The sequence below is a fragment of the Falco rusticolus genome, chromosome 1 (genome assembly GCF_015220075.1).
Source record: "Falco rusticolus isolate bFalRus1 chromosome 1, bFalRus1.pri, whole genome shotgun sequence".
Classification (NCBI taxonomy): domain Eukaryota; kingdom Metazoa; phylum Chordata; class Aves; order Falconiformes; family Falconidae; genus Falco; species Falco rusticolus.
This window is the reverse complement of record NC_051187.1, coordinates 45,212,534-45,237,725: the sequence shown is the minus strand read 5'-3', so window position 1 is coordinate 45,237,725 and position 25,192 is coordinate 45,212,534. Positions and strand designations below refer to the sequence as shown.

General features: G+C 40.0%; 2 long non-coding RNA genes across 4 annotated transcripts in view; both read right to left on the bottom strand.

Annotated features, from left to right (window-relative positions):
• Positions 1 to 14,801, bottom strand: part of LOC119143312 — a 64,029-nt gene extending 49,228 nt beyond the window's left edge. For both annotated transcript variants that reach the window (XR_005102665.1, XR_005102661.1), the window contains exon 1: positions 14,131 to 14,801. This is a non-coding gene — a long non-coding RNA (uncharacterized LOC119143312). The remainder of the gene's footprint in view (positions 1 to 14,130) is intronic.
• A 6,259-nt stretch (positions 14,802 to 21,060) lies between these two features.
• On the bottom strand, positions 21,061 to 25,144 carry LOC119143303. Of its 2 annotated transcripts, XR_005102660.1 has the most exons (3): positions 24,972 to 25,144; positions 23,340 to 23,412; positions 21,061 to 21,272 (listed from the first exon to the last, which is right to left on the bottom strand). It is a non-coding gene; the product is annotated as an uncharacterized LOC119143303 (long non-coding RNA). The 2 variants fall into 2 exon arrangements; XR_005102657.1 differs by having other exon boundaries at positions 23,340 to 25,144.
• Positions 25,145 to 25,192: the final 48 nt, after the last annotated feature.

The window sequence follows — 25,192 nt, the reverse complement described above, 5'->3', positions numbered from 1 at the left end:
CTGTTTGCATATTCCTTTTGGGCTGTTACTGTGAATTTAGTCTTTAAGATTACTCTTTGATGTATCTTTTCTATTTGTTTTTTAATCTATCCGTTACCTTCTTCATAGGAGCGCTCTACAAAGAAGTAATATATCAGATCCAAAGGTATGATCTCTTCAGCTGGGTGAAACAGATGAACTTGATAAGAAAAGCATGCAAAACCTGACATTTTTTTCTGGGTGGCAGGGTTTGTTGGCAAGAAATTGTCTTTATTTCTACCCATGTTTGCTCATTTCTATAATGAGATGATGACTGTAGTAAAGGCCATAATACCACAAAAAAGCATAGAAAGTTTTGAACTGTACATCAAATAAATGTCCTTATCATATTCGTAATTTTATCTGTTTTATTACATGTACCATTTAACTCTTCATTAATGTGAAAACTGCATAAAATGTTAGCAATTTACACTTGGATGCAAGCCCAAAGTAATAACTGAAATTATAATTGATGAAAACACAGTTCAACTGTTGGCTGTATGCCTCCGCGTATTTTTTTCTCAAGCAAAAGATTATTTGGAGTGAAATACTATGTCTTCAGAACACTATAATGCTCCAGAAGAGCTGCACATCCACTGGTGAGAGGGGAGTAAAGAAATGCTTAGAGAGATGGAAGATGTTCACCTGCTCTGCTTTCCTCAGATACCCTGGGGAAGCAGGGAAGCAATGGGTACATAGCGCACAGCTCCCATGGGACTCTGCCAGCCCGTCACAGCAGCACCTGCCTGAGCCCCATCCACAGGCTGATGTAATGAGCAGCCACTCAGGATGGCATAGCCATCATGAAACCTCCTCATCAACCTGCCCTGCTCTCGACAGATGGAGGAGGTCACAGCCTTGGGAGGAGTTATTTGCAGATTTTCCCTCTCTGTTCTTAATTTCATTTTTTATTTTGAAGGGAATCCGAGTGGTGTTATTTACAGCCCTGTTAAGTAAGAGTAGCAGAACTGAAGTACAATAACAGTTATAAATTTTATGACGTTATTGCTCCAGGCCTAAAGAGATGAAAATACAGTGTTAATGAAACAGTATTGTGGTGTCTGCTTTCAAGTTATGGCAAGGAGCGTGAAGGTAAGAAAAACATATTTACAAAGGTATTAAAGGTCTATGATATGGATAGGTGCTTTTGGGTACCCAGTAATTCTCTTCCTGCCACCTCCTACTCTTCCTCTTTCTCTTCTTCCTCATTCTCATCCCCTTCCACCTCTTATTCCTCCTCCTCCTCCTCTCCTTAACACCCAGTTAATCAACAAGAATGGCACTAAAAGTGCACATACCACATATAATAAGCACAATAGCAGAAAAAACCCAGAAAGCCTTGTATTGCAACTGCAACAATTGCAGGCTTCGTTTGGAAATGCTGCAGGCATATTCATCATCAACTGACAGATTCATTGAGCTTTTAGAAAACAGGCTAAAAATTAGCACAAAGACATAGTTATACAGGGGACAGGACAGTGATCTTAGGTCTCCACTTGTTTTGCAGTAGCTGGAAGGAGAAGAAAAGATGAGACCAGCTATTATGAAGTAGGGCAAACCAGTCATTTTTGTCATCTTTTGTGCCTTGTTATTGAAGACTAGGAACAAGTGGAAAAGGCAATTTTCAGATGCAGCATTCCTTGGTTGATATTAAGACGATTACTGAAGAAAGATCACATATGAATGCACATTTTAATGTCAATAGTCAACACAAAAAACCGTTGAAACACCTTCTCAACCAAGCTTGATTAATGGCTAAAATCTGAGCAAACAAATGTTCTGAATAGACAACCATTTCATTTGATGTGCAATCACTGCCCCTTACTGGGGAATGACCCTGCAAATTTATTGCCTTTATAAGGCTTCAGTAAACATTTTATATTATTAACCATTACTCCTAGTCATAAGTTTTACAACTGTATAAACCAAGAAAATAAAAATACTATTGTTTTAAAGAAACAAAATCGTGACTTTCTTCTGCAAAGAGGAAGCAATCAACAAGGATGTATTATTTAAGATTTTCATTATTTCCAGAGCTGATATGAAAGACCAGTGTTTTTAAGTATGTTATGTATTTAATGCAAAATGTTTATTTTACTTTACCAAAATATTTATGAAATTGTACATAATTTTCTCATCCTTTAATTACCGCTCCATCCCTGCAAATGTATTTTTTAGAACCCTGTAGTAAGAAGTATGGATTACCTTGCCATTCTTTTAATTATTGTATGCAAGTTTTATCATTTTGAGACCATTTTTCTGCTTAAACATGGTATTTGAAACAAAGCTTTCTCTACAGCAAATATATGTTTTTTCGATGCTACATGTTTTTACCATGCTAGAAAGCATCAAGCACTTCTTAAAATTACTCATTACCACTTGTTTCAGAATATCGCTGTTAGCATCCTAAAGTGCTGAACCAATTACACCTGCATATGCAGAAATCCCTTTTAAGACCTGAAGCCTTCAGTCAGATACATTTGTAGCCGTAGTTTTCACAGCTAACTATCTCAAACCCGGTCATAGCACCTAGGAGCATCTATGAATCACCAACTTTCTGCAAGAATTAATTCCATAGGCATTGCAGCACAAGCAAGCTATCAGGCTGTAACAAGGCTTTTACTGTCAGTCAGATTCTGCTGTCCAGCTGTTTCTCCTTCCTCCAAAGGTCAGACCACCCCACACCCCCTCCATCCAACCCCCTCTCCCACCACCCTCAGGGCTATTTAACCACTTAGCAGGAACGAGCTACAGCTGCACATTGTCCATATCAACCAACCCACACCTCTGAGGCAAGGCCACAGCTGCACGTTATCAATGCTGATAGGATGCCTACACATCAGGAAAATGTTTTCCTATTTTTACATCATCTTTTTCTGTTTTCTGCCCCTGCCTCCGAAGAGCGTTCAGACTTTTTACATCCTTGAGTTTACATTAATTGTATAGCTTAAATGATAGTAACACTGCCTCTCTCGTTTAGAATCCAAACTGAAAGTGAAAGAGTGCAGATAATTTTTTTTTTGGTTGGTTGGTTTTTTTACACAAAAATACAACAACCAAACGTGAGCTGTAGAGTGGTTATAACTACTGTATTATTAAAATATTTCAAATTGTTACAAATTATATCTGTTTCATTTATGGGTTAGAAGAAAATGTCTTGACATTTAAGTAACTGGCTTTCATCCAGAATTTATTTGATTTTAAATCATCTTTGAGTTTAAACACTTTTTGGTTATAGATTTAAAAGCAAAAAGTCAAGGACTGACCTAACTTCAAAACAAAAACTTCAGAAGTTGGCTCTTCCTGAACATTCTTTAAACTCCCCTCCTACCTGACAGTTACAACACTGCTCACCTTTGAATGATAACACATGAGCTTAAAGAATGAACACCAAATGAAGTAAAAATATCTGCACAGCCACATGCCAAAACTGGCACAAACGTGGAGGTTTGATTTACTTCTTTCAGGACCCTGTAGCTGTCAGTGGAGGTGGCATAAGCTGCTGTCCCTGTAGCTGCTGTGGCCTTGGCATGTTCAAACTGAGTTTGGAAAATGGTAAGAAAAAAAGGGCATGGCTAGGAAAACAGAGTCTCGAAGGAGGATGAGAGTTGGAGACAAAATGAGGTAGAGAGGAATTACAGAACTAAAAGGCAAATATAAAAAGAATTATGGACAGAGGGATTAGGGAAGGAAAAAATACAGGATTAAGAGAAAGCAGAAAAGCAAGCAAGAAAGAGGGTTTGGACACAATGTTTTTTTACTCAACTGTTTATCCTTTTTATCAGTAGTTACTCATGATCTTGTAGTAAAGAAGGAGTCATTATATTGAAGCTCTTTTAATCATTTAGTACATGAACTACCTCTCTTCATTGCATCACTTAAATGACTCTGAGGTGTTTAAGACTTCCTTTTCTTTCCAACTTGGCTCTTTGCCTCTCTAGGTTCTTAGACTTTTTTTTTTTTTTTTAAGTCTTCAATGAATGCTTTTGTACTACCATTCTTGGCTAAATAGTTTCTCATAAACACATGCAACAGGAAAATTTTATGCTTCTTTGGTTTGCTTTTCATAAGTTTTAACCAGGCATAACACTTCCTTGACAGTGGTGCCACTATTACTGCCACCATCAGCACTGAAGAAAGCACAACTGGCAAGCAAAATAGCCTTCTTTTTTGTCATATGAACAAAAACAAGCTCAGCAAGTCCAAGAACACAAACTCAGCAACACTAAAAAAGATAAAAGAAATTCTAACAGAGAAAAAAATCACTATCAAAAACTGAGAAAGAAGGAGATATGATATCCCACTTGGTTAAAAGGCAACTGATGTTCCTGCATGCTCAGGAAACCCCAATGTAGATGTTAGCATCCATCGCTGCTCTTTCATAGCACAGTAAGCTCAGTGCTTGAAGAACATACAACATGACCTCATTCTTTAGAGCTCATCAAATTCTCTACTTTTTTTCCCCCGCCCCCTGTTTTTAGCAAAAAAAAAAACAAAAAAAAACCTGTCTACAGGTGATTTAGGTATCTCCTTTCATCAAAGTATCAATTTCTTTATCTTTTGCATTCATAACATGGATTCATACTACACTTCTCTTCTTCCTCTCAAATATCTTCCACAGACTTTGAGTGGTAGAAGACATAAAAAGTGCAGTGGGAATAAGAATGGCATTTCTCAACTAGTTTTCTTACAGTATGTGTCTTTATCGATGTCCTTTTATTGGGAAAGAAGTTGTCCATGCCTCCTGTTGTGAGCAATTCATATTCATGTGTTGTTTGCTTTTAAAGTATTTCTTTTGTTCAGGTGGATATCTAAAAAGCAGTATTATTTCAGGGCATTTTGGTGACAGGTGGCCCCACTGCTGAAAGTGTTGGTGTGTATTTGCTTAGCTGAACTGGCTGTAGATGACAGTTACACCGAATAGCCCCCTCTTCCCTCAGAAAGCGGTGAAGGCTCATGCAACCTGCCATACAACTTTTTGAATTTAGGCTCCTCTCTCACTGCTTCTCATACCATTACCAACTAGGAAGGTGACCACCAGAAAGGTGCATGGACCTTAATGGGTTTTCCCCAAGAACCTGTGTCACTTGTTTGACGAGATCATACAATGCCTCCTCAGCTTTTCCAGTTAATGGAATTAGGACTGGTCAAAACCATGCAAAGGAGGCCAGACCAGTACCTGCAGATTCACACTGGAAGTTCTCATACAGCAAAGCTGTTAAGCAAGTGTTTAAATGGATCCCTCTTCAGCAACCAGCCCTTGAATATATGCCTTAAAGCCTTACGGAGCAATGATGGCTCACTGAAATGAGCTGGACAGTTCCCTAGTGACAATGACAATATTGCACCTGTATTGAAATTGTGGTGGTTTCCAGCAGTCTTAGATTCTGAGTGGTTAACTTTTTTGGCTGAAATTTTCTTCCCACATTTAGACTCTTTTTGATATATCCTTATCTTTCATCTGCTACTGTTCTTTTGCCCGAATGGCTTGCCTGTATGGAACATTAAAAAAAAAAAAACCAACAACAAACCAATCCCCCAAAAAAGTTCAGTGGGTTGCAAAATAAAGAAAATGCAATTATATAAAAATTATATAAAAAATTGTAATACAATGGCTGTTACCAAAAACTGATGTAGGTTGCCTACAGTGACAAAACAAGTTCAGTGCTTGAGTGAGATACCTTTGAAAATGTATAAATTTTACTTTTAGCCAAGTTCTGACTTCCCTTTGCTAAGAACAGAAAGTTGTTTTAAACAATGTCCAGTTTCAACAATTCAGTTCAACTGGGCATTGATTTGTGAACCTAATGAGATTTTAAGGGTTGCTTTTAAGACATCAAACCAAATTTTTGAGTATGTTGAACTGTAACTTCTAATTTTAGCAGATCAAGAATTTCCAAATAAAGACATTGTCTTCATATATATTGACAAAGTATATATATAAGCCTTGCTCACGGGAATTATTAACAATATAATAAAGAGGTATCTAAGACAGAATTGCAGTGCTCCATAAAAAAAGGAAACAAAAAAATTAGCATGTTTTGCCTCAAGTGTCTTCAGTAACCTGGGTGATTAGAATGTAGTAACTCATGACCAAGCAGTAACAAAAAAATGGGTCAAACTAGAATTCTGCCCTTGATCCTCTAGCTTATTCTGGTGTGCATAGCCTTGGAATTGTAGTTTCACAGATTAGAATGACTATATTCTCTCTACAGTTGACTTTTTTTTATGGCTGGGGACCTCTAACCGGCTGCCTGTGATAAGCCAGCCTCTCCAACACCTTCCGTAGCCCGCTGGGGTGCTGCTCACCTTGCCACCACGGAGAGGGTCAGTGCTTATCAGTTGTCTCCAGCATAACTGGGTGCTACAAGATGACCCTACAGCTCAGTCCTGCCAAAGTCCTTCCCCTTCCCAAAGGATCCTAATACAGTTCATCTACTGTTTCTGTCCTTTGTTTTTCAGCATTCCCAACATCTTTTGTTTGCAAACCGCAAGCTGAAAAAATGAGCTTTCTGTGTTAAAGACCACCACTGCTGGACTGTAACTGGTTATGCCCAGCTATTCCAGAGCACATGGGCACAGCTTATTTTGAAATGCCAGTTCCACTTCTGTTCTGCCCTTCAGGGACGTTCCAAAGCTTAACAGCTTAGGAACGAAGATGTTAAGAGGTCTCTGAACCACCATTTCAAGATGCTAATACACTCAGGAAGACATTGCAGCATCATTCAACTCGCAGCACACTAAAGTTCAGAGATGGCCTAAAGCTGTGTGTTTAAACATTTTTCATCTCCTTAAAATATTCTAATCATTATACTCATGTATAATGTATTTCAGACTGACATTAGAAATGCTTTTCTTTCATGTGTCACTGATAAGTATTTCTTTGACTCCTCAAGCACATGGGAAAAAGTTCAGAACTACTTGATTCAAGAAATTCAGACTGTATATCCATTCCTGTGATGGCAAGCTTCTGTCCTGCTTTTGTACTGACCAGATTCAAGTACCTCTATATTAATCTGTGTTCTCCAATACATATCAGTTGTGCAGAGTAGCATCCAGAACATTTCAGGCACATCTCCAGTGACATAAAATATAGAAGAGACAGAATGCAGTAATATATATATATATTTTCTAGTTTGGGTAACCTGAAGTCCAGACAACTGTAAAGACAATTCGTTCTCACAAAAATTTTTTTTCTTATCTGCCAGCCACCATAAAAAAAAATATGTTTAGACTGAAAAAGAAAATCTAAAATTTAAAATATCCACTCAATCACACATAGAACAGCTCATGACACAGCTACAAATTCCTACCCTTCTTGAAAAATAGTTTTGGAGAAAGCATTTCACCTGTTGGTAATGGGCAATGATTACAGGGCTGTTTTACATAGGAGTTTTTCCCATAATTTTTAATATCTCAGGTACTTAGAAACCATCTTGCAAGAGCTGTTTGGAAAGCTGTTCAGCAGATGCTGCTAAAATTTACCAATGCCTAAATTTTACTGCTGTATTTTATTTTGATTGACAGTGTAGCTTTTTATCAGTATCGCTCCACTACAGACAAAGAAACAGTGACATCAATAGAAAATACCTTCCTAGTGATAAAGCGCAGCCACATTCGAAGGCTCGCAATGCTCTTCAGCATGATGTTCTGGAGGAGACAGGGCAAACTGGCAGCAGCTGGGAAAGGGTTGCAGGGTAGGATGTGATCTCTGCAGCTACAAGCACGTTTGCCCTGTGCTGTGGAACACCCCGCAGAAGCACCCAAACCCGATCTGATAAAGCAAGCTCCTGAACTACAAGTCGCGGGAGCATGTTGGCACGGGTGTGTGCAGGGTTTATTACCCTGAAAGCAGAGCCTGTATAACCCATGCTCTGCTGCGTTCAGGGTGCTGCCCTGTGTTGTGCGGAGGAAAAAAGGAGAGCCAGCACCAGCTGTTACAGCACCGTCAGGGAGCTGTTTAGAAAGGGGCCGGGGGGGGGGGGGGGGGGGGGGGACTGAAAAAAGAGGGAAAAAATGAGACAGAAGAGAGTGCCTTGTGTAAAAAACCAGTAAAACAAGAGACACAAATTAGAGATACTATCTGTTCGAGAGAGGATGCAGTGATCTGGAAGCCAGGGAGATTTGACCACCCTTACCTCTTTTCCTGAGGACGCTTCAAGCCTGTTGTAAGTAGCCCCCAATGAACTGGATTGTCCAGGTTTTGGCTGGGATATCGTTCATTTTTTTTTCCTAGCGGCTGGTACGGTGCTGTCTTTTGGATTCAGGATGAGAATGACGTTGGTGACACACTGCTGATTTAGTTGTTGCTGAGCGGGGCTTACTCTAAATCAAGGGCTTCAGTTCCCCGTGCCCTGCCGGGGAGGGGGTGCACAAGAAGCAGGGAGGGAGCAGAGCCAGGGCAGACCCCAGCCAGCCAGAGGGCTATCTGTAGCCATCACCGGGGGTGGCTGGGGGCTGCCAGTCGCTGCTTGGGGAGTGGCTGGGCATGGGTCAGCAGGTGCTGAGCGTTTGCATTGTGCGTCACCTGTCTTCCTTGGGGTTTATTGCTCTTTTTTTTTTGTCATCTCGCTTTTCATTACTACTATATATTAATAATTTTATTATTACTATTTTTTTTTCAATTATTAAATGGTTCCTATCTAAACCCATGGGGTTTACCTTTTTTCCTGACTCTCCTGCCCCTCCCCCCATGGGATGGGCAGAGTGGGTGAGCAGCCGCGTGGCAGGTATTGCCAGCTGTGGCTAAACCAGGTCAACCTGGGCAGCCAGACACATGTGCCTTGGCCGCATCCAGCCACACTAGTCCTGGCAGCTGCCTCTCTGTAATCTCATTTACTTGTAGATAAGCAATGCATCTAATTAGAAAAGTTAGGAGCCATATTACAATACACAGTAATAAAATATTAAGCTGAGAAGTACTAAGCTGCTAATATCATCAGGAAGTTTGACCTCGCTATGAGTTCTTGTTCTGAATGAGGTTTCATTACAGTATAAAAATCTCCTCACCTGTCTTTGCTAGGGCTTCTGTAATTGCTACACCAGAGTAAACATGCCCCTGATGGTCACTGAATGTATTCAGGCACTGTGTTTTTTAAATATACATAAAACTAATGATAACCACTTTCCATCTTTTTGCTTCTGTTTGTTTTAGAAAATGCCAAACAAACTGTTTGAGCTTTCAGAGTTATAACTCATGCTATTTGAAACAAACTGTCATTTGCAAAACACAACGATCTAGTTTTACTGCATTTTTTCATACAAAACTGATTGAGAAGGTAGAGAATCAACAGAATAAACAGACTGCTGGTCACTGCCTTTTAAACTACTGATATGAGTTCACTGTCTGTCTCTTCCCTCTACTGTTTCTTACATTGATATTAGAAAAAGATTAGGATTTTGGAAAGGATGATACCTTTTATTAGGCTGATAGTTCTAAGTGGGAGAAACAGACAAGCTTTAGGACAGGTTTGAAACAGAAGCCACAGGTTGAGTACAATTTCCTTTAAGCTTATATTAATTATATTAATAAATTATGCGATCCAAGGGAATAAAAAAAAAAGTTGGAAAACTTAGAACAAAAAGGAGTATTAGTAAGTGGAGAGTTTAAGACCTTTAGTTCTTGTGGGACAGAGGCTAAAATGCAAAACTGTTAGGTGATGGTAAAACATATGGGGGAAATGCAAAGTACTATAAAAACTATAAAAGTACTATAAAAACAATGCCTCTGCTGCATTCCTGATACACAACACTTTGGTTTCTATCTCAGCCCTGAAGCAGCTCTTGTGCACCTCAGAAGTCATCAGTTTTTCTCAAAGAATGGATTGATCTCATGAGAGATCCTTTTCCCTGTAAATTGTGCCCTGGATCACCCCCAGCCACGACAGCGATGTGGTTGTGCCGTGGCTTGTGGTGGGTTTCAGCTGTTTCTGGTGCACAGAGCACCAGGTGGTGCCCCCCCCCCCCCAGGCTGCCTGGCTGCTCTGCTGCCACTGTAACTAACAGTGGTCCATCACCTCCCCCCCACTGCCTAGGGGGCTTCCAGACCCAGCATAAAAAAAAAAAAATCCCTGGTGAGCAGGGACTAGATGAGCCAGTGCTGTTAGGAGGTACAGTTGTTACAAAATCTGTTACATCTTCCAAAAAACCCCAAATTTCTGAGTTTGTATAGCCAAGGGCCAGCAAAACAAAGCCTAAACAAGTGCAAAATACATGGAGGTGCATAAATAAGTAGCCATAAGGTGTTATGAGAAAACATTAAATCATCCATTATTGTTATAAAAAGGAGCAGTGACAATTTACAGCAGGATCTAAACAAATTAAGTCAGCACAGCTCCTATGCATAAACAAGGATCACAGCAAATTAACATTCTCCGGTTGTGTGTGAGCAATTAAAACAAACTGAAGAAGTACTGTAGCAAACTTATTTTCAAAAAGTGATTGAGAAAAAGAAATCAAAGGCCTCCTTTTTTTCAATAAATCTTAATGAGAATTAGAACTTAACTACTTAATTAGGTTTGGGGTGTTTTTTCCTTAATAAAAGACTTGCTGCTTTTATGTGTTTTGTGTGTTAGATGATCTGCTTTAATGTTTTTATTTCTTCTTAACTTTCCATTTACACAGGAATATCAAATTTTCACTTAGGTTTACTTTTTTGGGTGTAGCTCACCTCTGGCAGCTTTTTGATGATTCAGAAAAGAGTATTGGAAAGGTCTTTTGCTATGTTTGTTAACGGGTAGATGTTCAGAGGGCAATTTAACATACTAATGTTAAATCTCTCTTAACAAAAAATAAATGTACACGTTTTGAATTGAAAATAGTTGTGTTTGATTAACCGAGGTACTCTCCTCAGTATGCAACACTGGGATCCCCCACTTTTGTCAAAGATAATTCTAGGCAGAGGAGTGACTGTGGAATGCCAAAACAAGTGGATACCTCAGTTCTTTCAGTTCTTCACAAAAATAGAGCAAAAAACCACATTTTTATTTGGACAGCCTTTGTCTCCATACAGGAAGACTGTTAGACTGATCTAAGCAAAATAAAAATTCAAAGACTATAGCTAGTTTGGGGAAGAATAGTTCCAAAGTAGTAGGAATTGAACCTACTCTTTACCTTTACACAAACCTAAAAATATACAAAGAAATGTAAATGTTTCCAAAAAACTCTTACATGTTTTTAGAAGGGATATAATTGTCTAATATTTTTTATATTGATAATTGTCTATAACTACTATAACAGCTATAAACACAGTCAAGGCCTTTCAAAGCCTACTCTGTTAAAAACAGTAGGGTTTTGTTTATAATTACCCTACCAAGCTTTTTCTCCGTATTTCTTTTCTATGAAACACCACTTCTTTTTAATACCAGAAAACACAGGTGTCAGCTTGCACTGACTTTGAAAATGAAGATGTTTGCTATACAGGCAATTAATCTATTAATGCTAAACCATGCTATTTTACCAAAGGGTGGTTAGAAGGAGAGAATATCACTGTCTCTCAGCATCAAAAAATCCATTCTGAAAGGGACATTCTTCATCTTGTTTCTAAGACACATAGTCCCATAAAGCCAAGATTTATAAGGCTGTATAAATTATGTATAGAAGTCAATGAGACAAAAGCAGTCTGTCAGCATTGGGGTGTGCTTTCCATTGCTTAACAGAAAAGAAAGGAGCATGCAGTTTTCAAAGGGTCTCCTTTAATCACCTGGAAACACCTACAGGATAAACTGAAAGCAGAAGCAAAGTTATGAAGCTGCCTGAATATATCCCTTCAGGCAGGGCGGCAGGCGGGGGGTGTCAAGAAACGAATTAGAGCTTTGCTGTGAAAATCTGCAATCTGTAACAAACTGGATCTTAGATGTCAAGTTGATGGGCGAAAAACCACGTCATCTTGCAGAAGATTCTTTTTAATCTTACAAGTATAAAATAGACCGTGCATTTATTGTTAAAAATCACAATCTCCTAAGGATTCTACACGTTCCTTCAGTTAAAGGGACAGCCAATGAGTACATGATCTGTCTCACATTTGATTCATTTTCTGCTTTTGCTGGCCTTTCTATATGAACAAGGGAGCTACAAACAACCAAAACATATGAAAACTATCATAAAAACCCTGATCAAATTATTACAAGGATTTAGCTTCATCTTATCCTTGAGGTCTGCACTACACCATGGCTGGTACTGTGTGTGGGATTATACTTACATATTGAAATAAAAGTTGCTGGGATTTTTCTTTTAAATTATTTTGTTGGGAAAAAAGCATTTTTAAGTGGACAGAAATTTTCTTAAGTTTGGATTAAAACAAAATAAAACACTTTCTGCATCTTCATCAACAGATAAAATCTTAGTTTTAACAAATTCTATGACAAAAGGACCCTACCCTGAAGACAGGGGCTTTTTTTTTTCTTTATGAAAGATCAACAAAAAACCCAAACTCAAAACCCAACACAAAACCAAAACACATTCCCAGAATAATTCCAGAGCAAGATGTTTGACTTCAGGTTTAGGTTTTGTATACCTAATAATACCATTAGTGTATCATTATGATAAAGCTGATAATATTACTAAATATGGGTCTGACATCAGTGAAGGGAAGGTCCCTTCTGAGTAGCAATTATATTTTCTGTAAGTGGAATCCTGAACAAACTGAAAGTCAGGCTACTTTTCTTTTTTCAGCCTCATTGAGTTGAGATCAATCTTTTCTGTCTTCACTCAAATAAAATATCCAGTGGTGTGTACGGATGCTAAACACAGGCTGGCTCCACCTGCCTCTTTCCAAGCTAATCCCTCTGTGAGATACCAGAAGTGGAAGAAATTTTGGGGAGTCAAATGCAAAGAATGGTCAGTTGATAAGACTATCTTTCAGGGGCAGTAAAGTAAAGACAGGATTTCCTGTTTGATAACAGAAGAGATAATGAACATCTGAATAAACTGATAACATTTCAAAAAAAATTCACGAAGATACTTTTCCTTTTCTGTGTTTTATACCAGTATTTCTTAGTGGTCTCTACCACTCGCTAGGAGACACACCTCATACAAATGTCCAAATAACTCACATTTTTAGTTCTGCTCGTTTGCCTAATAATAAAAATTTGTTCAGCAGTTTTCCAGTGCAAACTGCAAAGACTTTGAGATCTTCTCCCTTACTTAGAATTAAATACTTCAGAAGATATGTTTCCTATAAATTACCTTGTTAAAGAAAGTACTTTTCTTTCATGCGTTTCTACTTACCATGCCATTCCAGTTAGCGGCCAATGCAATGTAGTTAATCCATCAATCCAAATTATATCAAAACGAAGAGGGAGAATCTGATGGGAATATAAACTGTTCCCTCTGAAATACTGGGCTGAATAGCTGGCTTTCAATTAAGCCTGACATCATAAGAAACATGCCTATTAGCCTAAAATCATTACTTTCATGGTTCTGCATGCATCGTCGGCTATAATGAGAATTTCTAGGCAAGGATAAAACACGCGTACATCGAATATATTTATGATTTCATGAGTGGCAATCAGATAGAAAACAACACTTTTCATAGAGGAAATCAGTTGCTGCTCACATACATTAATAAGCTGCAACTTAGCATACTGGATAAAGATGTTTTTCAAGCTTTCACCTCGTCATACTGAAATTTTCCCAACAAATACATATTTTTTCCACAACACCTTGTCCCAGCAAAGTATTTGTTCCTGTACATAATTTTAAGCAGACGAGCAGGCTTAGTGAAGCTGATGGATCTACTTACTGGCTTAAATATACAAATACACTCCAGCACACCAGTGGATCTGTGCCTACAAGCTGCCAAGGATGCTTAGTACCTACAGAATTCACTGAGACACACAGGAATTGTACCTCTGGGGACCTCTCCCTATGTTACGACCTCATTTATAGGTTCTGATCAGTTGCCAAACATTTACTTAGCTGATAGCACACTACTAGTTAATGTGTAACAACTACAACAAACCCTGAAAATAATGTATTTCAACCAGCTAGCTGTAAATCAGTATGTTCTATTTAAAATCTCTATAAAAATTCTAGATAAAAAGCGTAGTCACCGTTCTACAAATATGAGACTATAAATCATTTAAGCTTAATTTAGAGTGTAATAAACCTCACCTTTCTATTTGGGTTCTTCTCAGCTCTTCCTAGATAAACCAAAGAAAAAAAAAATCTTTTTGCAATATAAATATGAACAATTCAATTATTACTGATACACACTGAGAGAATTATACAGTATTCTCTTTATTAATAAAACGTTAAAGCTAAGTTTGTTGTTGTTCAGATTCAAATAAAAGATGCTGGTTTTGGCTGGGGCAAAGTTGATTTTCATCCCAGTAGCTGGTGTGGGGCTGCGCTCTGGATTTGTGCTGGAAGCAGTGCTGGTGACACTGGGATGTTCCCTTGCTGCTGAGCAGCGCTGGCACAGAGCCGAGGGCTCTTCTGCCTCTCACCCCCCAGCGAGCAGGCTGGGGGGCACAGGGAGCTGGGGGGGCACAGCCGGGACAGCTGGACACAGCTGGCACAAGGGGTGTTCCAGAACATGTGGTGTCACGCTCAGGATATAAAGCTGGGGAAGGAGGAGGTGTGTGTGGGACACACTCAGAGTGACGGCGTTTCTCTTCCCAAGCCACTGCTCCAGTGACACAGCCCGGCTGTCCTGGGGGTGGCTGAGCACCTGCCTGCCCGTGGGACGTGTGAATGAATGCCTTGCCTTGCTTCGCTTCTGCACACAGCTTTTGCTTTACCTGTTAAACTGTCTTTACCTCAACCCATGAGTTTTCACACGCTTCTGATTCTCCCCCCCCATCCCACCAGGAAGGAATGAGCGAGCAGCTGGGTGGTGCTTAGTTGCCGGCTGGGTTTAAACCATGACAAAAGTCCTAGTAAATACACATTAATCCTTTGAAAAACAGGACAAGGAATAGACAGCTTTTTGGTGCCTTCCAAAGACGACTGCACTCAATTTCTGTTTGAATTCTGAAACAGTTTTCATATGCCTACTACTATAAGTATTTAAAGTCATGAAACCCTGCTGTTGGTATGGAGAAACATATATTTCTCCATACATCATTATCATACAAGAATAGGTTATGGTCTATGTATTCTGCTACATGCCAGTGATGAACAGTAGATGAAAAGAATAAAAGCTGTAGCTGCTGACCTGCAAGTAGAATGCACTTACATTAATACATGATTATAGATAGCCCTCATATAATTTATTTAACTCTCTACGTATGCAGCATTTAATGTTGGTTAATCAGGATTAAATTAGTACCTATCCAGTGATGGCCTTAAATCAGTTAGCTCAGGAAGACGACCCCTGTCACCATGGCAGCATGGCGCTAAGAACAGGTTGTAAACACATCAGAGGACATGAGTAAGTACTCAGGAGCTATTTCACTATGACACCGCTGTGGTCAGCTGAACTAGCACACATAAACCTGGTACGGGTAGTGTTATCACTGCAGTGATAACACAGTCTTGTGAAGAACACTTCTGAACTCATTCTATAAATTCATTCTTCATTGGAATTTTCAGTGGAAATACCATCCACAAGTTGCCCAAGCCACAGTCTGCAGGACTCAGTCTGCCAGGACAAACTGTGGAGCTTGTGCCCTGCTCCCGTTCCTCAGGTCACACATCACTTCCCACATCTTGTGAAAACGACACAACCGCAATACAACAGATGGGAAACCAAAGGTCTCCTCAGGAAAGACAGCAGAAGCAAGATGCTGCTGGCACAAAACCAAGTCATCCAGTTAGTATCCTCCATCCTGACCCTTTCTGAGAGTGAAGACAACTAGCAACAGGCTGCAAGGAATGCCAGGACAGTGGTGGCCCACATCTCTGGCCACCTGCTCTCAAAGCAGCTTGGAAGCCAAGAGGCACTTGCCTACGTCACGGGTAGTGCAGCACATGCAGAGAAGCCCAGTGCCTCCACGAGTCCATACAGGAGGACATGGACTGGCAGACCTGAACCTCTGCAGACACACGACAGTGGAGTGCTGAGACCTCCCCAGGCTTTCAACGTTGGTCATTGCCAAAATCTACTGTAGACAAGGAGCAAGTCTGTGAGTGCCATCTGTACCCAAAAACACGAGACAGGTGTGTAAACACTTTGGGTTTCTTTCTTTCATTGTAAAAGCTGTAAAAGGGAAACAAAAATACTGCAAATAATTGCAGTCACATTGAATCCAAGCTCAAAGTTCTTGAAAAGACAGCTTTGCAAAGACGATGTTGTGTGATTCCATATTCAGTGGACCTTTGCTACAGTGTCCCTGTAGCAGTGGGACAACACAAGGGGGGTGGAGGGGGGGAAGGGTTACTAAGCCCCTGTGAGATACCTGGAGACTCACACAGCGCAGAAATGGCAAAACTACTGGCAGCTGCCTCTGCCACTTCACTGCCCACCCAACCTCCTTGACAGAAACAAGCCTGGACTCCTGTATCCCATTAATCCCTGTCTGTTGTCACGACAGCGTCCCAGAGGCTTTTAAAGCCAGGTTAACCTAAATCCAAGTAACACAGGGGCTAAAGCAGCCCAGCAGCTCCGGCAGCCAGCACACTGCACAGCTACCTCATGCCTGCTGTATTTGAGTGGGCTACGGACCGGCCAGGGGAAGCTGTCAGTATTTCATTTGCTCACTGTGTAAATGAAAGACTGTGTTTTACTATCTATCAGCACCACAGTATAACACCTGAGCTGTGACATTCATGTTGGGATTTTTCCATCCTCCATGTATCGTGCTGGAAAAATATCAAGCCAATTTATTCAGCTACAAAGGTACAAATCACTTTGTCACCAAGTATATCCTGTAAGCCCACTGCTAGCTATCCACTGCTTACCTTAGCGGCTCATCAAAAGAAAAGGAAAAAACCCAAAACACAACAACAACAACAACAAAACAACAAAAAGAACCCTCAAAAAGTACCTTTAGAATGCATACATATTCACAATAGCATCCAAATGTGAAAACCAGTTTTCAAAAGCACACCAGAAATCAACCCTCAGTGTAATATACTTCTGCAATTACTTTCAATTTTTCAACATACAGCTCTTCTTGAAAAATTGAAACAATGCATAGCCATTTTCATGAGCATTAGAAACAACATTTCAATCATGTTTATTTTCTGTGAGAAAACATTACCTGTATAATCATGGAAAACAAATGAGGTTATTGTCTTATGCAATCTATCCCAACTGAGCAATGCAACTTGAATTTGTGTGGTATCAGTCCATAAAGCTAAAATCAATTAAAACTCCTTAAAATTACATAGTTAAGAAATTTGAGATCAGTCATTGACCCTGTACACATATTTATTTTGTATCAGCTTGAAGGACAAAAGCCTAAATTGGTCAACTAACATCTTTTCTAGGATATATTCGCCCCACTACACTCTTACAGCTCTCTATATATACAATCTGAAATCTAATGCAAGTGGTACTAGCTATACCATTACTCAAGTACAGAGTATGCACATTAGTAACACTGGTCCAAAAATTGTGAGGACTCTTGTTTCAGTTTTAAAAGTTTTGTTCTCGACCTCATGTGATGCATGAAAGTTCACTGTATGTGTAAATTTTTGCAAGATCAGGTTATAATTTTGGAGTAAATTATATTACAATGTGTTATTGTGAGTGTGTAACTGCACACCAATTTCTCATATTAACAAAAAGCAAATTGCTACTGGCCAGAAGATGGGATTTCTTACCCTGTAGGTAAGTATGCTTTCAGTATAAAGAAATACGCCAGTTTATGATTGGCACACACAACCACATGGAAACAATTATTACCTAAAATAAGAACTCCAGAGAGAACCAAATTTTGCAGATCTGATACATTACCATCTGAGTATCTGTATCAATAATAACTTTAACTTTGTGTTTTTAAAGGATTCAAACACTGCAATCAGGAGTAAGTTGAAAGGAGCAAGGACCACATCTCGTTTTGCAAAACAGACTTTATAAAACAGCACACATCAAAGGGAAAGTTCCTCAGGGTCTCTGGTAACAGGGATTTTTATTATTATTTTTTAGACATTTGCAAATTGAAAATATTTACTAGCCTCAACAGCAAATAAAAACACTGCCAAATTCAACTGAGAGTTGCTGTGATGCAAGACGCCTCATGAACTGCACTTACTGACATTAGTTAAGTTATGCATGTAACCTGATGTACCCTCACTTCCACGAAGCATCTGTTTTGCCTGAGGGGGATGGTTCTAGCTGCTGTTCTGTTTCCTGTATCCATCGATGTTTGAGCACCGTATCCAATACAGAACTCTGATGAGCCTAGAGTCTCAAGATCTTCTTTGAGGGCTTAATGCAAGGATCCTTCTGGTGAATACTGAGAGCAACTCGATTTAATTGAGCATTGCTTTTTACCTTTTATTCACATTAGAGATTATTTTTATATATATATATATTGCAGAAGCAAAACCAGTGCAAATTATCGTCACCTTTCAGAACTAGCAAAATAAACCCCAAAACATTGATGAACTGCTGCATAGCTGCTTCAGCTTCTACAGGATATTCTTTTGCTGTACCGTGTACCTAATGTCAGGCATTGCAAAAATTCCCACTACATCATCCCTGCTAATTTAGACTTCCGTCTTTCCACTGACATATATAATCTTTTTCCATTAAAAAAAAAAAAAAAAAAAAAAAAGACTGGACCTTATTTGGTATAGCTATAGGTGTCATACAGCCGGTAATCACCTTATGGGATCAGAAGGGGGTGACAGGTTACAGTGCTCTGCCTTGTAGTAGGCTTTTTTCCTCAAAATTTCCCACCTTTCCTATCGGTGCAGCTTCAACAGTGGGAGGAATGGTAAGATCATTAGTACACGAGATGCATGGCAAGCATTGATCAGAGCAGACATCTAGTAAGTGCAGCAGTTAAAGCACTGATGGCTTCTTCTGAGCAATCTTTTCCATGGGGTGGACTTTGTTGCCACTGCACAGTAACAGAATTACCCAGTGTATGTAATTACAGAAAGATGTTGGCATAGGCAGGTCTCACAAGTCTGTGACGTAAAATCTTGTCCCTTGGAAAATCTGTTATTAGTTAGAAGTACACCGTATCTAGAACAGCTAATACAATACCTGAGGCTAGTTATCACGTAGGTCCTGTTACTCTGACCAGGAGCAAGTACTGCAGAACTTTTCAATAAACAAAACTATGTAATATGCAACCGGAAAACATTGGCTGTTCCCACGCAGCAGTCAAGGGACAAACAATGTAGGAATTCAATGAGAAATTCACCATTTTCCTAAATAAAAGCTTGACTTTCTTGCCTTTGTTCTCTTCCGTGTGTTGATATCTTTTATTTGAATGTAAGCTTTCAATTGCTGCTTTTCAACTTGCCTGAAGATCAGAAAAGTGAAAAAATATCACACACACCTTCTCTGCTTTTGCATCTCTCCCCAGTTGTGTCAGCAACAGAAGGGCTGACCTTCCTGACCACAGCAGATAAATAATTCAGACAGGAAACACACAAAAAGGCAGTCCCACAGCCCAGCCAGGGATGAAGAGCGAGGCAGCGCTGCAATCTTTTTCATGGGAGGCGAAGTTCAAAGGACTGAACTAAAAAGGTCCAAAGCCTCCAAGGAAAACCCACATATAAAGTGCACATTCCGTCTTGTTGCAAGTTGGTGACCCAGCTTGAAGAGGGTTAATATTAATGGTGACTACTCCTTGGAATACTAAAACACACTAGATCCCTCATGGGAACCTAAGCTTGCGCTTTCTACAAAGCTGCTTCACATGACACCATATCCCTAATAACAAACGGCAAGCAGCATTGAAAAAAATCTACTGAAACTACAACCTAAATTTACTACCCAAAGTCAGAAGTACAAATATGCAAAGAGCTGGAGGGTCCTTTGAAATTCTCTCTCTCCAACCTCCGCATAAATTTGCCAAGCACGTTTTAGTCTTAGCACCTCCTGCATTAAAATCTTGCTGTGGCTAGTGGCTGCCCAGAGTCAGAACAGAAGATCAGTTAATGCAGAAAATGACTCCAACCCATTAAACCTTTGCATCTGAAAAACTTAATGAATTTGTACAACTAAATGGATAGACTTAGGTAAAATCAATGATTTTCCAACCGCCTGTGAAGCTCAAAAAATATGTGTGTTTCTTTACTGAACTATCCCTAACAAACAGTTGCACGTATATTAAATGCTGTAGCAAGCACCTCTCCTTCTTAAATGTGTATGTTAGAAGCTGTAGCAGAAAGGTAACCTAGTTTTCTTTATTTACATGATCACTTATGAGAGTTTTCATTCTAACATGAAAAATACACTTTTTAAAGACTTTCCCTGGTGAAATCTAGGGCATGTATAGAGGCGGCTACATATCTGAAAGTTAATTGGCAAATTAAAATTAATTATAGAACCTCATGCTTTGCAAGCATTGCATTTTTTTCCTTGAACATCATTAATTCAAGGCAACATAAATGTCTCTTCCAATTAAAAAAGCTCTGAAATTATGACTGGTGCCAGAGAAGAATCTGACCCTGAATGGGCTGCCTGAAACGGAACATGTGGTCGCGCTGACGGTGATCACAGGCACCGCTGCTCCAGAGCCCGCCTTTGTTTTCCTGTTACAAAAAATGTGTGTGTGTATATATATACTGCTTATATGAATCTCAGAATCAAATTTACTTGTTAGGGATGGAAAACGACTGAAAAATAAGTGCACCTTCAAGCCTATATAAACCTATAGGTAACTGATGAAATCATTTGCCTAGGAGGGACTTTGTGATTTCTCAGGTGCAGAGCTGGTATTACTTTCATTGTATTAAATGAAACCAACCCTACAGATTGTAGGGTTACAGAACTAAGACAGACTGAAGTCTATCAGAGAATGTGTATCCTTTTTATTATTATTACCATAATAATTATGACTTGTATTGCTGTAAGACGATGGAGATACTGCCATGGATGCAGTAAACTTTCTTCCCAGTTCAAAATCAAAGAAAATGTACTTTCTAAGTTGTGCATCTCTGCAACGCACACGGAAAACCCCCCAAAAAGATTTAAAAAAAAAAAAAAAAAGTCAAAATTATACAAGGTTCAGCCTAGTCTGAGCTGCCCACATTTCTTTTCCTGGAGCAATCTGGCTCCAGGGTCAGGTCACTGGTGACATTCCTCCTGCCTGATGAGCACCGTTTTCTTCCGGAGCACCCTCACCCCCAGGCAGGAAAGGCAGCTGAGCACAAACAGGCAGGGAAGAGGCGGTTGGGTTTTTTCTCTAGAAAAAGCCTAAAATGCAAAAGAGGAGGAATGGGGTTTAGTTTCTGAGTAGGGTTTTGTTTCTAAGCACAGACTAAAATCATGACAGATAGGCCAACATTTCCCCCTGAAATCGTAATTTCAAGTTAATGAGTTTTGTCTAGAAAAAGTAGTCTGCATGATTATAGTCAAAGATGAAGGCAAACATTATATTTGGCTTCTAATGATGTACCCTGGGCTGAAGAAAAATTATCCTTTATATTTGTGGCTGGCACATAGACCCATACAACTGTGAGATGATCCCAGTGAAATTTGTGGTGAAAAAAACACATCACAGATGCCTAAACATCTTTAAATTTATCCCTTTCAGAGTTTCTTTGCCAACTTTTTCCCCTCAAGCAGCGACTCGCATAATCTTTTTGCATTTTTTCTTTCATTTGTGGCACAGCTCATAGACCATCTTGCAATGCAATAGAAAAGGAACTAAGAAAAGCCTGGATCTTTTCCTAATGACATTTGCCATGAGACTTGATAATTTGCTTCACCAAACACTTTTGAAGTAAACATTTTTATCCCTGATCTTATCTGGTTAGCGAAATAACTCCTCCGGATCAGCCGGATAGATGAATTTGGGGAACACAAAGTTGGCAAACTTGATTAGAAACTTGGATATTGTATTTTATCTGACACTTCTAAGTCAAAATAAACAAGAATTTTCCCTGTTCCTCTCTGCTGAGCATTTGGCATGTCTTCTCATACCACAGTAGAGATCCACAATGATCAATGTATTTTTATGGATTTCCATGAGGGGAAGAGATATTACCCAAGGGAGTATATGGGATACAGAGACTGAAACCAGTATTGCCATATAAAACAAAATTTGGGGGGGTTGCCATATAAAAAAAATATATTTGTTTTATATGCATTATAAAACAAATAAAACAATTCATGTACTTGAGAAGCTTTCTTTAAATTTTTATACTGATGGCATTTGGAAGCCATTCTCAAAGATTACCAATAAATACTGGAGGTTATTGTTATGCACGAGCCTTTAAAGGAAAGGTACCATTCCATTTCTGACTAGCAGCCCAATAGGGAATGCTAATTAACCCCTCACTCCTTACTGGAAAGTGCCCAATTATCTTTCTCTCCTGTTATCATGCAGCTCTGCTTATTCTACTTCTTATTACTATGAATTTTACTGCTCTTACCCATTATTTTATCTTTTGTGCTTCCAAACCTTGCTCTCTCAATTTAAAGTATAGATTTTATATTTTTCTGACATTACCTCACTTTTCCCAGTTTCTCAATCTTATTCTTAAAAATGGCACAATGATTTCAAATTCTTTTTCCCCAAATAAATAGACTATAACAGTAACTCTGTACTGGAAATATCACCCAGAACAGTTTATGTCTAGTGAAGTGATACAGTACTGAACATCACTTATTGAAATGTGTCAAGCAAAAGACAACGCCACATGTGTTACTTACAGTTCATGTTTGATATCCAGGAAAGCCAGTCCTAAATTTTCCCTGTTGTAACTTTTTAATTATTTCTGCAATATGCTAAGTATTTTTTTAACTTTCTGGAAATAAACTGATAATCTATTTTGATCCTATCAAGGAAACAGACTGTCTGCCAGAAAAATAGCAATGATACAGGTAATAAATGCTGAAATCATCATCTCGTTATCATGTTCCTTTCAGATTATAAGAGAGAGGGAAAGCTTTTGATTCAAAAAACTAATTCTTCTAGCTCATAAAGCATTATCCACATACCTCCAGCTTTCCTATGTACTTTACGTTCCCTTTCCTCTTCAGCCGATTAAAAAAGACCCCCACAACCATCACAAACCCCACCAGCAGACACTGTGAAGAAGGCAGAACTACCACATCACTGCATCCTACCTAGTTTTTCTTTGCCTAATTTCAACTAGTGGAATGCCACATGAAAGTAAAGACCTGAAGTAAACTTGCTTACAAAAGAACTATAAATTCTAGAGCGGGACTGTAATACATTTTAGTAATTTATTCAGTGGATAAGTATCGAATTATTACTGTAGCTTACATGAAAATTACAAGATACCTGTGATGCTCTGTTAGAGTGACTTGGACTGTATCAGTCAAACAAACTTTTGTAAACTTTTCGCACAAAGTACCTGTGGAAAGAACAGCTCATAGTAAGCTAAGGTTAAAAAAAAAACAAACAACAAACCCAGCGTTTAAATGTTGTATCTTACTCATTTCCCTTAAAATCTAATGTCCGTTCAGAATGTCTGTGACCACCACAGAGAGGGGCAGAGGTAGCCCCAGGGACTGGCACAGCCCATGCACTCTTTCAGCCCTTTTAGCTATTTACAGAGTCCCTATCACTCTGAAGGCTGTACTACTTTTCACCTCAAGGTTATGAGTCTGAACCCTACACAAGCTCACTGCTGAGCCAAAGTCATCATGGTTTGCAGGGCTGTATGAAGGAGGTGGCCAGCACCTTCTCCTTCATGGTGAACATCAAGTGATCCAGTGAAGCCCCAGCCAGAGCGAGATTTAGGGTATCGCAGACATAACCCCGATTCTGTCACAAACTTGCTGCGTGACCTGGCCACACCACTTCTCTCCTTCTCCATCACCTTTCTATTTAACATGATACCCTTTTCGGACAGTTCCGTCACGGGTACCATGGGACCCTGATTTCAGCTGAGCTAGTCAGTAGCCATCAGCACGAACCAGAAGACTAGTTGGGAGGCCAGAGGTGGTACAGAGAAAACATAACGACCCCCAAGCTGCTGCTGACCACAGACCACTGTGATCAACAGCCGAGGAGTGCCTGGCCTGCCCTTTTCCCTGCGCTGTCCAAGACATCTTCCCCAGCAGTCCTGACATCATTTTGAAGTGCAGTTCAGTAACTGTTTCCACCGTGTATTCCAGCTGCATGTCTCTTAATTCATACAGGCATACCTCACCTAGACAAATTAAGTAACCCAGTAATGACATGTAATTTCTGAGGAGGGACTAGCATGCACTGAGTTAAATAGGCTTTTAAAGAAAATGGGAAATCCCAGAATAGGGGGAAAAATACAGGAGCATTTGAATCTTTTTTAAAAAAAAGAATCCACGTTTTAGGGAATGAGGCAAAGAAAACGTTTAGAAAACATTCGATAATACTTATCTATTAATACTACTAGTATTTAATCTATACAGATTTAATCTATGTACTCTTTCCTGTGTATCTCAAAACACAAACTTTTTCAAAGTAGGGACCAATTTTCATTTTCCAAATCGCTAGCTGCTTCCACCGCAGGAAAGCAGCGGGCTAAAACCAAGAAAAGCTCCAGCCGCACTGTAACCGCTGCGGTAATCCCTGGGTTTCAGAGCCGCCGCCGCCAGCACACGGGGCCGGGTTTGCCCGCCCCCCCCCCGGGGCTCGGCGCCGCCACAGTCGCACCGGCCGCCGCAGCGGGGTCTGTCCCCGCGGGGTCCGCCCGCGCCCGGCACGATCGCAACGCGGCTGCGGGTGGGTTACGCCGGCGCTGATGTCCCAGCCACAGCGGCTTCCCCGAAACGGCACTGCCACTGCGTGCCCGGCACATCGGGCAGCTCTGCCACGTTACCGACATGGTAAAAATAAAAAAAAAGTAATAATAATAAAAAAAAAACCCCAACGACAAACAACAACAACAAACCCCTAGCGAATTAATTCCAGAATATTCTGATCCCGTACCAACACTTGCCGGTACAAAAGGCACCCATTAGCCTTAAGTGGTACCAGTTTCTCTTTGAATAGCCACCGCTTGGCAGCCGGTCCGGGGAGCGCTCGCCGGGAGTACCCAGCCGCCCCCTCCCCCCGGGCGGGCGGGGGGCGCTTCCTGCCCCTGCCGGGGCTCCTGCGTGGGGCCGGCACGGCGAGGCGAGGCTTGAGCGGTTGCAAATGGGGGAGGGAAC